Source organism: Macaca nemestrina, chromosome 15 (assembly GCF_043159975.1).
Source record: "Macaca nemestrina isolate mMacNem1 chromosome 15, mMacNem.hap1, whole genome shotgun sequence".
Taxonomy (NCBI): Eukaryota; Metazoa; Chordata; class Mammalia; order Primates; family Cercopithecidae; genus Macaca; species Macaca nemestrina.
The window spans coordinates 115,067,033-115,082,790 of NC_092139.1; the positions used below are offsets into that span (position 1 = coordinate 115,067,033).

At 40.3% G+C, this 15,758-nt stretch overlaps 1 long non-coding RNA gene across 1 annotated transcript in view; it reads left to right on the forward strand.

Moving 5' to 3' along the window:
- Window positions 1–13,955, forward strand: part of LOC105489791 (uncharacterized) — a 31,431-nt gene extending 17,476 nt beyond the window's left edge. Inside the window, exon 3 of the long non-coding RNA XR_011614463.1 lies at window positions 12,764–13,955. This is a non-coding gene — a long non-coding RNA (uncharacterized lncRNA). The remainder of the gene's footprint in view (window positions 1–12,763) is intronic.
- The last annotated feature ends 1,803 nt before the right edge of the window (window positions 13,956–15,758 follow it).

A 15,758-nucleotide genomic window follows, 5' to 3' on the forward strand; every position in this document is an offset into this window, starting at 1 on the left:
CAGTTTCAGCTTTCTACTTATGGCTAGCCAATTTTCCCAGCACCATTTATTAAATAGGGAATCCTTTCCCCATTTCTTGTTTTTCTCAGGTTTGCCAAAGATCAGATGGCTGTAGATGTGTGGTATTATTTCTGAGGGCTCTGTTCTGTTCCATTGGTCTACATCTCTGTTTTGGTACCAGTACCATGCTGTTTTGGTTACTGTAGCCTTGTAGTATAGTTTGAAGTCAGGTAGCATGATGCCTCCAGCTTTGTTCTTTTGGCTTAGGATTGTCTTGGCAATGCAGGGTCTTTTTTGGTTCCATATGAACTTTAAAGCAGTTTTTTCCAATTCTGTGAAGTCATTGGTAGCTTAATGGGGATGGCATTGAATCTATAAATTACCTTGGGCAGTATGGCCATTTTCACAATATTGATTCTTCCTATCCATGAGCTTGGTATGTTCTTCCATTTGTTTGTGTCCTCTTTGATTTCACTGAGCAGTGGTTTGTAGTTCTCCTTGAAGAGGTCCTTTACATCCCTTGTAAGTTGGATTCCTAGGTATTTTATTCTCTTTGAAGTTATTGTGAATGGGAGTTCATTCATGATTTGGCTTTCTGTTTGTCTGTTGTTGATGTATAAGGATGCTTGTGATTTTTGCACATTGATTTTGTATCCTGAGACTTTGCTGAAGTTGCTTATCAGCTTAAGGAGATTTTGGGCTGAGACAATGGGGTTTTCTAAATATACAATCATGTCATCTGCAAAGAGGGACAATTTGACTTCTTCTTTTCCTAACTGAATACCCTTTATTTCTTTCTCTTGCCTGATTGCCCTAGCGAGAACTTCCAACACTATGTTGAATAGGAGTGGTGAGAGACGGCATCCCTGTCTTGTGCCAGTTTTCAAAGGGAATGCTTCCAGTTTTTGCCCATTCAGTATGATATTGGCTGTGGGTTTGTCATAAATAGCTCTTACTATTTTGAGATACGTTCCATCAATACTGAATTTATTGAGAGTTTTTAGCATGAAGGACTGTTGAATTTTGTCAAAGGCCTTTTCTGCATCTATTGAGATAATCATGTGTTTTTGTCTTTGGTTCTGTTTATATGCTGGATTACATTTATTGATTTGCATATGTTGAACCAGCCTTGCATCCCAGGGATGAAGCCCACTTGATCATGGTGGATAAGCTTTTTGATGTGCTGCTGGATTCGGTTTGCCAGTATTTTATTGAGGATTTTTGCATCGATGTTCATCAGGGATATTGGTCTAAAATTGTCTTTTTTTGTTGTATCTCTGCTAGGCTTTGGTATCAGGATGATGTTGGCCTCATAAAATGAGTTAGGGAGGATTCCCTCTTTTTCTATTGTTTGGAATAGTTTCAGAAGGAATAGTACCAGCTCCTCCTTGTACCTCTGGTAGAATTCGACTGTGAATCCGTCTGGTCCTGGACTTTTTTTGGTTGGTAGACTATTAATTATTGCCTCAATTTCAGAGCCTGCTATGGGTCTATTCAGGGATTTAACTTCTTCCTGGTTTAGTCTTGGGAGAGTGTAAGTGTCCAGGAAATTCTCCATTTCTTTTATGTTTTCTAGTTTATTTGCATAGAGGTGTTTATAGTATTCTCTGATGGTAGTTTGTATTTCTGTGGGGTTGGTGGTGATATCCCCTTTATCATTTTTTATTGTGTCTATTTGATTCTTCTTTCTTTTCTTCTTTATTAATCTTGCTAGCGGTCTATCAATTTTGTTGATCTTTTCAAAAAACCAGCTCCTGGATTCATTGATTTTTTGGAGGGTTTTTTGTGTCTCTATCTCCTTCAGTTCTGCTCTGTTCTTAGTTATTTCTTGCCTTCTGCTAGCTTTTGAATGTGTTTGCTCTTGCTTCTCTAGTTCTTTTAATTGTGATGCTAGGGTGTCAATTTTAGATCTTTCCTGCTTTCTCTTGTGGGCATTTAGTGCTATAAATTTCCCTCCACACACTGCTTTAAATGTGTCCCAGAGATTCTGGTATGTTGTATCTTTGTTCTCATTGGTTTCAAAGAACATCTTTATTTCTGCCTTCATTTCGTTATGTACCCAGTAGTCATTCAGGAGCAGGTTGTTCAGTTTCCATGTAGTTGAGCGGTTTTGATTGAGTTTCTTAGTCCTGAGTTCTAGTTTAATTGCACTGTGGTCTGAGAGACAGTTTGTTATAATTTCTGTTCTTGTACATTTGCTGAGGAGTGCTTTACTTCCAACTATGTGGTCAATTTTGGAATAAGTGCGATGTGGTGCTGAGAAGAATGTATATTGTGTTGATTTGGGGTGGAGAGTTCTGTAGATGTCTATTAGGTCCACTTGGTGCAGAGTTGAGTTCAATTCCTGGATATCCTTGTTGACTTTCTGTCTCGTTGATCTGTCTAATGTTGACAGTGGGGTGTTGAAGTCTCCCATTATTATTGTATGGGAGTCTAAGTCTCTTTGTAAGTCTCTAAGGACTTTCTTTATGAATCTGGGTGCTCCTGTATTGGGTGCATATATATTTAGGATAGTTACCTCTTCCTGATGAATTGATCCCTTTACCATCTTTTGACTTTTTTGATCTTTGATGGTTTAAAGTCTGTTTTATCAGAGACTAGGATTGCAACCCCTGCTTTTTTTTGTTCTCCATTTGCTTGGTGGATCTTCCTCATCCCTTTATTTTGAGCCTATGTGTGTCTCTGCATGTGAGATGGTTCTCCTGAATACAGCAAACTGATGAGTCTTGACTCTTTATCCAGTTTGCCAGTCTGTGTCTTTTAATTGGACCATTTAGTCCATTTGCATTTAAGGTTAATATTGTTATGTGTGAACTTGATCCTGTCATTATGATATTAGCTGGTTATTTTGCTCGTTAGTTGATGCAGTTTCTTCCTAGCATCGATGGACTTTACTAGCTTTGTGAAGGCTTTACTTGTACCCCAGAACATAGAATATCGGAGTTTTCTGCTGAAATCCTCAATGTTTATCAAGTCTCTCATTTTGACAAGCCATGAACTCCAATTTTGTTCCCAGAGCTCTATGGGTTTGTAAAATGTCTATTCAGTCTCTCAGCCTTTTAGCCACAGCTAGCAAATCAGCAAATACCTTGAAGGGAAAAAACATTGCCAAATGTTGGGTTCTGCTCTCTGTTTCTCTCTAGAAATTATCCCTAGAGTTTTAACCACCCAAGTCCTGACAGTCTCTATAGTTTCTGATATTTTCCAATAGATTACTTTTATATTTCCCCAAGCTGTTATCTTTATCAGTGGAAGGAATGGTCTAAAGCAAATTAGTCCTCTATAAATGGAAATGAAATTTTTTTTCCAATATTAAAGATACAATTTAATGTGATAAATCTGTATAGTCATGTAACCACCAACACTATCAGATAGTTCCATCACCCCAAAATTCTCCTCACATACATTGCAATTAACCCCATCCACTCAACCCCAGCGTCTGACCACCACTGGCCTACTTTCTGTCACAATAGTTTTGCTTTTACTAGATTTGTGTTTCATTGTTTTGTGGTTCATGTTTGCTGATGTTTATTGATTTTCTTGTTTTTATTACAAAGAATAAGCTCTCGAATATATTCACCAACTCTATGCCTTTTCTATCTTCTACACCACTTGTTTCTGCATGTATCTTTTTTATTTAACATTTTTTTTCTGCTCTTGTAACATTGTTTTTTATGGTTTTCTATGTGTTTTCATTAAAAGTCAGAAATAGATTGTTAGCAAGAATGGCTATAACAATGGCCTTGTCTGTATCCTTGCCCTTGGGTAGTCCCTTCCCACACTGACTCTGGGCTTTGCCATGTGACTTGCCTTGGCCCACAAGTTAATAAGAAACATGACACAGAGACTTGAAAGCGCTTCTGTACTGGGACTTGCTCTTTGTTGCTGCACTTGGAACCCTGAGACCATCATAAGAATAAACCCAAGCTGACCTGCTAGAGAAAGAACACATGAAGAAGATCTAATGTGCCCCAGCCAACAACCTGCCCACCACCGGATATGTAGATAAGGCGATTTTAGATCAGCTATCTAGATAAGGTGATTCTAGATCAGCTATCCTGCCCACCAGCTGACAACAGACACATGAAAGAACCAACAGAAACCAGCCACACCAACCCAGATCAAAGGAATGACCCAACCGTCCCGCAGAGTTCAACACAGTGGTTGCTTTAAACCACTAAGTTTTGGGGTGGTTTGTTATACACCCAAAGCTGACAAATATAATTGCTATATTTATGTCATTTTCTGTTTTAGATAATAAAGTAATTCCTGCTTATGCATTTTCCCTTGAGGATTGTTCTGGCCGAATGCCATAAGCTTGGGTACATAGCGTTCAACATAGACTATAATTGAAATATTGGCTTCTTTCTTTTTTTCTCCTTCTCCTCTTTGCTAATAGTTAAGAGAACATTTATATTCCATCTTTCTAAAATTGTCTTATTATTTTCTGGCTTTATGACATTGTAGCTTTCAAAAGTAATTTGAACAATTTCTGCTTTTTATAAGAGATTGCTGGTTTTTATGGTTTAAGAGTTCATCAAATTTTATAAATGCTTCAACAGCTCTGGAAAAGAAGAGATATTCTCTACACGATTCATATTTCAGTATGTCTCCAATCAACCTTTCCCAGCATGCACATTACATAGGGACAGGGGACGGTTTCACACTGCTGTGTCCTAGCACACAAACATTGCCTGGCACATAGTAGGCACTCCATTAGTATTTATTTGTGGAGTGAATGCATAAAGTATCCTAATTAATGACAATTAGATCCTATATTGCCTTAATATGAGTCATTATTTATGATCTATCATGATGATTTATCTTACTAACATGCTACAAAGGGAAGTAATTGTGTAAATAATTTTGCTACCATTGTGCTATTGCCAATCTCTCCATGTCTTATCTAATAATCTTTCAACTACTTCTGTCATACATAATGATCTGTTGTTCGCAAAGTTTTCTATGTCTGTGAGTTTAGCATTTATCTCTATAAAATCATAAGCTCTACTTTGTGATGCGTCTTGTCATGAATTCTTCTTTGACATTAATATTGGAATGACTGTGAAACTTTTGCCTGATCTATTATTGCCCCTCAATGGCAGAAATGGGTAGGTGACCACAGATACCATTCTCTCTTTCATCCTTGGTGAAAAACAAAAACACTTTTATGTAAGGCATCAGAGTGCCCAGCTCAATAACTCCATCTACCCTGAAGCAGGGATAGTCATGTGGCTTTCTGGCCAAGGAGACAGGAGAAAGTGTTGAATGGGACCGAGGGAAGGGAATCCACTGGCAGGGGTCACTGTGTTCCCTTCTTTCCCCTGCTGCCCTCCAGTTCCCACAGTCATCATGGACTCCAGGGCCCTCTGAGGGTGAAGGCTAAGGGATCAGTAAGTGACTGTGAAGCCAGGACAGAGAAGCAGGCATATCGTCTCCAGCAGCATCATGGAGATGCCATACCATTTCCAGAGGGCTGACATCTGAACTTATGTTACATGAAACATCAAACCCTTATGTTACTCTCTCTATGTATATATATGTAAATTATGTATATAATGTACAAGATTTTTTTCCTTCAGAATTTCAAAAATTACTCTATAGAGAATTCTAATTCTCAGAATAAAACCTGTTCTGCCACCACTTTATCATTATTGCGCTCTTAATGTGTTTCATCTGTTGCTTGATTGGCATATATCTCCAAATGATATCTAAAGAAGGTTACACAGGACAGGAATTGTGTGTGTGTGATTGTGTCTGTAGGTGGGGGGTGATTTTTTGCCTGATCCCTTCACACTTTAAAAGATCAATCAATCGAATCCAGTCAAACCTGATTTCCAAATTACTGGATTATAAAGGTTTTATCTTCAAACCTTGGCAGAAGCAGTGGACACCGTTCTTCCTGCCCCTTCCTTCTCTGTAAGCATGCTTTTTTTGTAAATAGGTCACAAAATAGAGTCACAGGAAGAATTGTTAGGACTACAGGCCTAAGAAGATCTCTCTAAAAAAGCACCTGTGAGTATGACTCCCTCAAGCTGGAAGGCTGGGAGGAGGATTAGGACATAGGGGATCCCTCCCTTGTTAGGACTTTCTTTCTTAACTCTACCTCAAGCTCACATGGAAGCCAGCATCTTGGTAACCAGTGAGGTTCCAGAGGTGCATGCAGAGCAGTTAGCATTGGGTGCAGTGGGTCTCATGAGGTATCCAAGGTTCTTGTGCAGGCATAGACTTGTGGTCTTGCATATGTCAGTATTTTGTGAGAAAAATCATTCATTCGAGGACAGGACAGGCCTCTCTGCAGCCAGCAGAGGCAGCAGCCTTGGGCTCAGTGCTAGAGTGTTTTTCATGGACAGGGGATGCTGAGACTTCCGGGATCAGGGATCCCTCCTTTATTTCCCAGCCTTCCCAAGTCCATGTCCAATCCTACCTGTCTGTCGTGACCAAGGGACAGGAGAGTTTGCAAAGGTAAAGCAGAAAAAAGAAAGGAACATGTGAGATGCAGCTGATGTCATGAAAGCTAACAAGACCCTTAGAGAGAGAGGCAACCCATGGAAGGGCAAAGCCTAGGAATGGTTTCAGGGCTGCAGGTGGTGACAGCTTTGTTGGTTTCTCTTTGACCTCTGAAGACTCTAAGTCTATCTCCCACAGCCACATGAACTGGAGAAACCTTAGGCTCCCACCAGGTTCAAGAAAATCAGACAGCAACTTGACCCACTGAAGTCTTCTCCCCTGAAGCCTCTACAGGGAGCATGGCTCTGCTGATTCCTTGGTTTCTGACTTCTGGCCTCCAGAATTGTGAGAGAATAAACTGTTGCTTTAAGCCACCATGTTCATGGTTAGTTGTTACAGCACATTTAGGAAACTAATTCAGGGACTTCATGCATTGGTGGGAATGTATTAATAAAAGTGAATTCAAATTGTTCAAAGCTGGGGTAATTTGTGCTGTCATCTGGTAATGTTTGTGGAATTATCTCTGATCAGCTATAATAGGAATTAGAATACAGGGTTCATTTGGGGCTTGGCAGGCAGTATGGCCTTGGGGCTATACTAAGTCATACTCTCCCTTTGACCCATTTTAGCAACAGTGGAGCACAGTAGCAAGATTGTGGGTGCTGGAGCAGGGTCACCTGGTATAAACCCAACTTTCTGCAAAAACAGGCAGTGACAGAACCTTAGGCAAGTTAATCAATCATCTGTGTTTCAGTTCCATAAAGTTGGATGGTAGTATTTACCTTGTAATTCAAACAAAACACATGAAAAACTTATAAGAATGTCACAGCATTATAATTATGATCATTGTCATCATCAACATCATCACTATCATTATCATCATCACTATCATCGTCATGGTACTATTAGTACCATCACCATCATCACTACCATCATAATCACTATCATCACCATCATCATCATTGCCATCATCACCATCGCCATCCCCATCATCATCATCATTGCCATCATCACCATCACCATCATCATCACTATTGCCATCCCCATCATCATCATCATTGCCATCATCGCCATCACCACCATCATCATCATCATTATTGCCATCATCATCACCACCATCAGGACCTAAGTTGTTGACAACGTTAGACTTTACCTGAGCCCTGAGCTCCTGGAAAACAATGAGTATTAGGAAATCATCTCACCCTTTTGTGTTCCAGGAAACTGCTTATGACAAAGAAGATCCCCTCCCCACATGATTCAGATAAGACTCATGGATGCTCCCTTCTTTACCCAAGACAAGGCCAGACACACCCTCCAAATTCTCATTCTGCACCTCTTAATGATGACCTGAACTGTTATCCCATTGATCAATCAGAACAAAGAGACTTGTTAACTGACTCGATTAAACTTTAGTTCAGCTCCTCTCCCTCCCCTCAGGACCCAGAACGTTGACCCTCCTTCAGCCTGAGCCAGCAAACAGCCCCTCCTAAATAGCCCCTCCCCATAATTAAATGACTGCAAGGAAAGACTTTCCCCAACTGATTAACCCTGAGCTCACCACCCACTCCCCCACACGCAATTATTTTTTGGCCTTGTCTGGTTCTCCCCATAAAAGAAAGTTTCTTTCCAACAGAACTTTGAGATGCCTGCAGCTGTTACTGTCAGATTGTTCCCCTTACTGCAATAGCTCCCCCCTTCCTTTTATCACAATAATCCTTTTGAATGAAGTCTCTCCTTATTTAAATACACATTTGTTTTCATTTGACACTCTATTTTAGTGCTGCCTGTATGAGAAATGAGGAAGTATTGGGTCATGGTCTAAAGAACTCCTCAGATTCACAGAGGTTTCTGGACTGGGCAATGGCTACATAGTCTTGGCTTTTAAGTCCCTGAGAGTTCAAAAGAAGGATATCTTCATCCATTCAGGCTGCTATAACAAACCACCATACGCTGGGTGGCTTGTAAACAACAGAAATTTATTTCTCACAGTTCTGGAGGCTGGAAGTTCAAGGTCAGAGTGCCAGCATGGTTGGATTCTGTGAGGGCCTCTTCTAGGCTGAAGACTGCCACCGTCTCACTGTGTCCTCACATGGTGGGAGGGGCACAGTAGCTCTTTGGAGTCACTTTTATAAGGGCATTAATCCCATTCATGAGGGCTCCACCCTCACAACCTCATCACTTCCCAAAGGCCCTGAATCCTAGTACCATCAGGTCTCCATTTTCTCATTGCTCCAGCTCCCTTCTCAGTAGGCTCAGTTATCAAGGATTTGAGGGACAAGAAGTGGGGGCTACCCTGCTCCAGCTCTCAGAGACACCTGCCCTGGGGACCACCATTCATCCTCCAGCTATCTTTTCTTGCACACGCTGCCCTGATGAGACCCTGAGCAGCGCAAGACTGGCTCTAAGGTCTTGAAATTCCTAGGCCCTTGGCTTATTACCATAAAAACCAATTAACACACCTGATAAAGTTGCTGGCAGAGGTGGTCCCATTATCTTTGGGCATTAGATGTAGCCAAAGACAAATCTAAGGCCAAAAGAATTTTTGTTCATTTTGTCATAGCTTCTCTCTTCTCCTGAGGTTTTTACCAAGTATTTTTTATCCTTAGAGTTTACGATTTTCACTGGATATATCTCATTTCAAATTTAATGTGGGTAAGCCATTTCCACCTGATAGATGAGCTGTTTCCTCAAGGCAGGAAACTCATCTTCCCTCTCTTCCTTGTTTGCTTCAATTCTATGTCTTTAGGTGTTTCAACCAGACACAAATAGACACATATTGGCTCTCCATCCTTTGTCTGCTGCATCTCAGGTGTTCTTTTGTCTCTTGAACCAGTCCATTTTTTCCCCTTCCAACACTAATCTGCTGCCCAGGAATTGGTTTGTGAGCGGCCATGTTTTATGTCAAGATATTTATTACTGTCATCATTTGTAGATGAAGCAAGTTGGGAATGGAGAAGTTAGGAACATTGCCTGTCTTAGGCATTTTCTGCTGCTATAACAAAGTACAACAAAATAGGTAATTTATAAACAATGGAGGTTCATTTGGCTCACAGCTCTGGAGGTTGTGAAGTCAAAGAGCATGGTTCTGGCATCTGATTGGGGTCATCCATAGAGAAGCATCATATGATGAGTTAGTGTGAGAGACGGAGAGAAAATGGGAGCTGCACACATCCCCTATCAGGAGCCCACTCCTGTGAAAATCAACCAGCTCCTGCAATAACCCACTCCTGCAATAATGACAATAATCCATTAATCATCTTTTCTCAACACTATTATGATGGCAATTAAATTTCAACATGAGTTTTGGAGGGTACATTCAACCCATAGCATTGCTCAGAATTAATTGGCTTATCCAAGCAGAGTCAAGATGCTCAAAGGAAACCATCAAATTCTCTCAAGATGGAGAGAACTGGCATTGCTCCCCGTTCTCTCTGGTTTTCCATCCACTCTTGAACTAATGACAAACCCAAAACACCATGTCATCTCTTGGTCCAGTGGGAAAATAACCCCCAGAAGTCCACTGTAAATGCCTTGGCCTTTTCTGCTGAAGAACCTCCCATGGGACTGCAAAGACCGGATTAGGAGGAGCAGAGGGACACTGAGATGACTCTGTCTGTTGTGTATATTGTCCAAGCACATCCAAGGTAATTAATAGGACCCTCTTGCCTCTCGCTTCTCCCAGCACACATATTCTAAAATGTCCTTCCAAACACTAAATACACCAGACGGTGGCAAAAACAAAAACACCACACAAGTGATAGCTTATAGACGCAACCTGTTTTTCTTTCCCAGGCAGAAGCTTGTCCACACTTCAGCGCTTTTACAGCCTTTATTAAGAGAAGCGAGAACTCAGTCTATTTGATTTATAATTGAAAATCATAAACTATAGCATTCACCTGCTGTTCCCATGCGCTGGTGAAATGATACAAGGCTATTTCATCACTCAGCCTCGTAATTGGCATGAACCAACATCAGTATGCACCGTGGCGTTCCCAGAGGCCCACTAACAAGTTGATACAACTGCACAGGCTGGAGAGCAGAAATTTAGTAAATATTATTTCGTGCTGATTTGTTCTCTAACTCCTGCTTCATGAAGAGTCACCAGGACGCACAAGGGCACTTCATTAGTAAGGTAGGGGAAGAGCGGGCCTGGGTCCAGTGTGCACATGTTCTCAGACAACAATTTTTTGCTTGTCCAAACTTTAGTCAGGCTCTTGAATCACCCCCCACCACCCAACCCCAGCTGTGCACTTCCTTGAAAAATTCAGGTTTATCAAGACTCCCCCCACGTTTGGTATCTGAACACCCTCACTATCTGACCCAGTTCCTCCAGGTGATGTCTGGTCACCCTGGCCTGTCCTCAGCAAGAATCCTGTTAGGTCACTTTAGCCAGAATCCCCTGACCCCTGATGTTTCCTCCTAGTATTTTTCCGTCCATTCCCTCCCACCCTGCTCCTTGGCTGTAAGTGCTCACTTCCCTGTGCTGTATTTGAAGTTAAGCCCGATCCCTTTCCCACTGCAAAATCCCATTTCAATGGTCCCTATAGCTATCTCAGTGGTTCTGAATGCTTTATCAAATGGCATTGAATATTTTTTCTAATTTTCAACACCCCTCAGGAGCCCTTTCCTCTGCTGGAGGGAGGCAGGCAACAACTCTACCCTTGGCCATACATTGACTTCAGCCTAGAGCAGGTCTAGGTGCTGCCTCATACACCATCATACACCACCATCACTGGGCCTGAAAGGAACCAACTAGGGCTTATAAGGCTAGAGAAGACATGGTCTTGACCTTAAAAGAGCTCTCCTTTGGGATCTGAGGACATGGCCAGCCTGGCAGGGCTGTCCTGCTGAGCACCTTTCTGCCTCATCCACAGTCTCTTCTGGACCAGAAGAGACTGAGTCACCTCTAGGGACACTGAGGTGACTCAGACAGAGACCCTGCTGTCCCCTTAGGGCTCCTAATTGGGGTATGGAGAGCACGCTGGGGGGAATGCATCACAGGGACACAAGAAGCTTAAAAAGTAGCCCAAAGATTTGGCAGGGTGGAGTCAGACTACTTTTGGCCTTGTCTCTCCAGAATCTCCATTAGGGGTGTCATGACCATTATCAGCTGCCGAAACCCAACCACAATGAGTTTATGAGAGGGCAGCAGGCCCCCCTGAGGCTGGGATACAGGGTGGTGAGGTAAACTCCAGGGAGCCCTTCTGGTATTGTCAGGTGAAAGTAGAGGCTGGGAAGCTGCTTAGAAACTGGGGTGGCCTCTTTGTGCTGCTGGTCACAAATGTTCATTCATCCCGCATTAATACAATAGAATCTTTTGAATCATGTTTTTAACCAGCAAAAAGAAGCATGAAGCCAAGAAGTATTGTGTATATGTATGAGCCAGGCATTTTTATAACATTATATCATGTTTTAAATTTTTTTAATTTTAAAAATTAGCATGCATTTATTGCATTTGCTTTTGAGGTCTTTGTCAAAAATCCTTTGCCTAGGCCAATGTCCAGAAGAGCTTTTTCTAGGTTTTCTTCCAGACTTTTGATGGGTTTTGGTCTTAGATTTAAGTCTTTACTCCATCTTGAGTTTTTATACATGGTGAGAGATAGGGCTTCAGTTTCATTCTTCTACATGTGACTATCCAGTTTTCCCAGCACCATTTATTGAACAGGGTGTCCTTTCTCCAATATTTGTTTTTGTCTGGTTTGTCAAAGATCAGTTGGTTGTAGATATTTGGATTTATTTCTGGGTTCTCTATTCTGTTCCCATTGGTCTATGGTATTTTTATATCAGTACCATGCTGTTTTGGTTACTGCAGCCTTGTAATATAATTTGAAGTTGGGTAATATGATGCCTCCAGATTTGTTCTTTTTCCTCAGGATGCTTTGGCTATTCACAACCTTTTTTGGTTGTGTAGGGATTTTAGGATTGTTTTTTCTAATTCTGTGAAAAATGACATTGGCATTTTGATAGGAACTGCATTGAATATGTTGATGGTTTTCAGCAGTATCGTCATTTTCATGATATTGGTTCTTCCAACCCATGAGCATAGGATGTTTTTCCATTTGTTTGTGTCATCTATAATTTCTTTCAGCCGTGTTTTGTGGTTCTCCTTGTAGAGCGCTTTCACCTCCTTGGTAAAAGTATATTCCTAGGTGTTTTTTTTTTTTTTTTTTTTTTTTTTTGTAGCTATTGTAAACGGGATTGAGTTCCTGATTTAATTCTCAGCTTGATTGTTGTTCATATATAGCAGTGCTACTGATTTGTGTACATTAATTTTGTAACCTGAGAGTTTACTGAATTCATTTATCATACCTAGGAGAACTAAAACGCTTCTGCACGGCAAAAGAAATAATCAACAGAGTAAACAGACAACATATAGAATGAGAGAAAATATTTGCAAACTGTACCTCCAGTGAAGTACTAATGTCCAGAATCTACAGGGAACCCAGGGAAATTAACAAGAAACAAATAATCCCAATAAAAATGGGCAAATGACATGAACAGACATTTTCTCAAAGAAGATATACAAATGGCCAACAAACACGAAAAAATACTTAACGTCACTCATCATTAGCGAAATGCAAATTAAAACAGCAATGAGATACCACTTTACTCCAACCAGAATGGCCATTATTGAAAAGTCAAAAGACAATTGTATGAGCCAGGTTCTCTAGAGGGACAGAACGAATAGGATCTATTTATATATGAAAGAAAGTTTATTAGGGAGAATTGGCTCACACAATTACAAGGCGAAGCCCCACAATAGGCCATCTGCAAGCTGAGGAAGAGAGAGGCCAACAGTTGTTCAATCTGAGTCCAAAAGCCTCAAAACCAGGAAGCTGACAGTGCCGTCTTCAGTCTGCTGGATGAAGGTCTCAGAGCCCCCAGGGAAGCCACTGGTACAAATCCCAGAGTCCAAAGGCCAAAGAATCTGGATCCTGATGTCCAGGGGCAGGAGGAGAAGGTGGAAGCATCCAGCACGGGAGAAGGAAGCCAGGATACCCAGCAAGCAAGGTCATGCCACAATCCTCCACCTCCTTTCCCCAAGCTGTGCTAGCAGCCAAGTGGATGGTGCCCTCCCACATTGAGGATGGGTCTTCCTCTCCCAGTCCACTGACTCAAGTGTCAATCTCCTCTACCAACACCCTCACAGACACACTCGGAAGCAATAGTTTACCAGTCACCTAGGCATCCCTCAATCCAATCAAACTGACAACTAATATTAACCATCACAACAATAGATGTTGGTATGGATATGAGTGAAAAGGGAACACTTATACACTGCTGGTGGGAATGTAAATTAATACAACCACTATGGAAAACAGTATGGTGGTTTCTCAAAAAACCTGAAAGTAGATCTACCATTCAATTCAGCAATCCCGTTACTGGGTATCCGCTCAAAGGAAAAGAAGTCAGTATGTAAAAAAGACATCTACACAAGCATGTTTATCACAGCACAATTCACAATTGCATATATAGAATCAACCTAAGTGCCCTTCAACCAATGAGTGGATAAATGTGAGATATATAAATAGATAGATAGATATGGTATATTTAATGTATATATAAATATGATATATATTTATTTATATGGTCCTTATGCAATGCTTTAAGTATATATACACTACTCAGTCAAAAAAAAAAAAAAAAAAAAAAGAACAAAATAATGTCTTTTGCAGCAACTTGGATGGAATTGGAGGCCATTGTCCTAAGTGAAGTAACTCAGCTACAGAAAATCAAATAACGCATGTTCTCACTTATAAGTGGGAGCTAAGCTTTTGCTATTCCATGGCATGCAGTGTTATTATGGACATTGGAGACTCAGAAGGGGGGAAGGTGGGAAAGGGGTAAGGGATGATCATTACCTTTTGGATACAATGTACACTATTAGGATGACAGGTACACAAAAACCCCAGATTTCACCACTATACAGTTCATCCAGGTAACCAACAATCATTTGTACCCCTAAGCTATTGAAATAAAACAAATATTTTAAAAAGTTGTAGTAGGAGCCCATAGAACACTTATTTAATAATTCTAATAAATAATTTATAGTAAAAATTTTAAAACATTAACATGCAGTAAAATGACTATTTTTGGTTTACAGTTCCATGAGATTTAACACACATAGATTCATGTAACTGCCACTATAATCAAGGTAGAGAACAATCTTATCACCCTCAAATTATTCCCTGAAGCTTCCCCCAACCCCTGTCACCTGGAAACCACTGAGCTATTCTTTGCCTTTCTCATTTAGCCTTTCTAGGGATGATGTAAGTGGAATCACACAGTGAGCCTGTCTTCTTTCCCATAGCCTAACCCCCTTGAAATGTATCCATGTTGTTGCATCTATAAATATTCATTTTTTTTTTTTTATTGCCACATAGACGGCATCACATGGAGGCAGTACAGTCTGTTCATTTACGTGCTAGAGGACCCTTGGGTTCTCTCCATTTTTTCATGATTATGAATAAAGCCGTAAACATACATGTGCAGAGCTTTCATTTCTCCGTAGTAAATATCTAAGAATTGGGATTGGATTGCTGGGTCACATGGTAAGTACATGTTTAATTTTATAAGAAATTGCCAAACTGTTTTCCAGAATAGCTCTGTGTACTCTTTTTCATTCAACAATATATGACACATCAGCAATATATGTGTGTTCCAGTAGTTCCACATCCTCACCAGCTCTTGATATTGTCAGATTTTTTATTTTACCTTGTACAATAAGTGTGTAGAGACATCTCATGGTGATTTTAATTTGCATTTTTCCAATGGCTAATAATGTTGAGTATCTTTTCATGTTCCTTTTTGCCATCTGTATGTCTTAACTTGATGAAGCATCTGTTCAAATCTTATGCTTATTTTTATCTCCATTGAGTTGTTTGTTTCTAGCTGTTGAATTTGAGAGGTTTTTAAAAAACATATTCGGAATAGAGGTCTTTTTATCAAATATGTGATTTGCAAATACTCTCTCCTAGTCTGGAATTTGTCTTTTTATCCTTTTAACAAGGCCTTTTACAGAGCAAAATTTTTTGTTTTGATAAGGTCTTATTTATCTTTTCCTTTTATAAGCCATATTTTTGGTGTTTCTTGCCTTACAGGTCATAAATATTTACTCCTATAATTTTTCTTCTAAAAAGTTTATAATTGCACTTTTACATTTAGATCTATAACTCTCTTTGAACTAATTTTTGTCTGAATTGTAAAGTTTAAATCCAGGTTCTTTTTTACATGCAAATGCCCAATTGTTCCAGCACCATTTGTTGAAAAGATAATCCTTTCTCTAGTGAACCTTTGTTGGGAGTCAA